Consider the following 2082-nt stretch of genomic DNA (forward strand, 5'->3'; position numbering starts at 1 on the left):
TAAAAAAATTCTTTTATGCATCATTTTATGCATAAAAATGAATATTGGTGAAAGTAACACTTTTATAATAAAAAAAATATTTCCAATATGCATCTTTCTATGCATAGAATTTAAATCTAATGAAAATCACTATTTTATAATAAATAAAATAACCAATATGCATCTTTCTATGCATAGAATTCAAATCTAATGAAAATCACTCTTTTATAATAAAAAAATAACCAATATGCATCTTTTTATGCATAGAATTTAAATCTAATGAAAATCACTCTTGTATAATAAAAAAATAACCATTATGCATCTTTCTATGCATAGAATTTAAATTTTAATGGAAATCACTCTTTTATAATAAAAAAATAACCAATATGCATCTTTCTATGTATAGAATTTAAATCTAATGAAAATCACTCTTTTATAATAATAAAATAACCAATATGCATCTTTTTATGCATAGAATTTAAATCTAATGAAAATCACTCTTGTATAATAAAAAAAATAACCAATATATATCTTTCTATGCATAAAATTTAAATCTAATGAAAGTCACTCTTTTATAATAAAGAAAATAACCAATATGCATCTTTCTATGCATAGAATTTAAATTTTAATGGAAATAACACTTTTATAATAAAAATATTTCTACTATGCATTTTTCTATGCCTAGAATGAAAATAACACTTTTAGAATACACAAATGGTGGGGATTACTCTTTTTGAATAATAAAAGATAAAACTTATTTCACAAATTTTAAGAAAATTTTACCATAACCTCCTTTGTATGGCTGACCATTTTTCAAATTTTTCTATCCTCAAGTTACTTAAAAATTATCCCAAATGGTTTAAAGCATTCTAAACTAATCAAATTCCACTTTTAAAAGAGAAACAATATGAAAAGTTTAATTCTAACAGTTTGATTACTTATCTAGAATAAAGAAAGGCTGAATTTAAGAACGAAGAGAGGGGGAAAGCCTTTCCAACAAGGCATAACATCATTTTTTATTTTAAAGAAAACAAAAATTAGAAAACCATTAAAAGGAATAAAGAAAAAGTGGGACTTTTAGCTTACTTGAATTTCTGTGAGCTTTCCTTTGGCTTGATGGTTTGAGGAATCTACTCTTGTTTGTAACAAGAGTGGCCACCAATTCTTTTGAAGCGGGAAAGGTCAAAAACTAATGAATTATTAATAAATTCACTATTTTTGGCTCTAGGTGGAGTAGAGTAATAGTGCATAAAACACTATTAAGCTTCTACAAAGGGGGAGGCTTCTATTTATAGGAAAAAGTGAGCTTCTAACCAAGCAAACTGATTCTAGAATTTTCCAGATCAGTTTAGTCAATTTTTGACCTTTTTTGGGTTAGTTTAGCTTAGTTTTTGGAACTAGACTTGAATTAGGAGAGGAGAGATAAAATATCTCAATATTTGAACATTTAAAACTCCACCACACATGTGAAATAGGTGCCTCCTTCATGAGGGGGAATCCCCACTCTGAGGTGTTAAAAATTCATTTTTTAAGTATTTCCTTTGGTCCTTAGTCCACTCTTCATCTTATGTGAGTATTTACTCATTTTTGGGGGGGATTTTCTTTATTTCTTTAATTTATCTCTTCCATACATTTGGATGAATGTGATTGGCCCCTCAGAACCTTAATTTAAAATTTTTAAAAAATTTGGACCCTTAGGATAAGGCCTTTTGAACAGATTATAATTTATTTCTAATGCACCTTCTAAAAATCTTTTTGAACTTTTGTTTCGAGGGAATTTATTTTAATAAGAAGATATATTTTTCCATCCAAAAGTATCTAAAGTTTGAGTAACCTCTCTCTAGAATATTTTCTCTCTCTAAGCCAAAATAGGTAGAAACAAGATCTTTTATTATTGTGAAGAGGGGATTGATTACAAGGGAAGATACTAAACATCTTGAGGGGTTGGGGAGGAATCTTACATTCTCTCCCACTTGAAAAACGCGAGATGTCCTCATCTCGCAAACTGGAGGTAATCCCGTAACAGTTCGACTTCTTTCTCCCAGGTGGCATCTTCAAAAGGATAGAACTTCCATTTAACCAATAATTCTCTTAGAATTCTAT

Source organism: Cibotium barometz, chromosome 1 (genome assembly GCF_041138505.1).
Source record: "Cibotium barometz isolate CiBa-2024 chromosome 1, ASM4113850v1, whole genome shotgun sequence".
In the NCBI taxonomy this organism is placed as follows: Eukaryota; Viridiplantae; Streptophyta; class Polypodiopsida; order Cyatheales; family Cibotiaceae; genus Cibotium; species Cibotium barometz.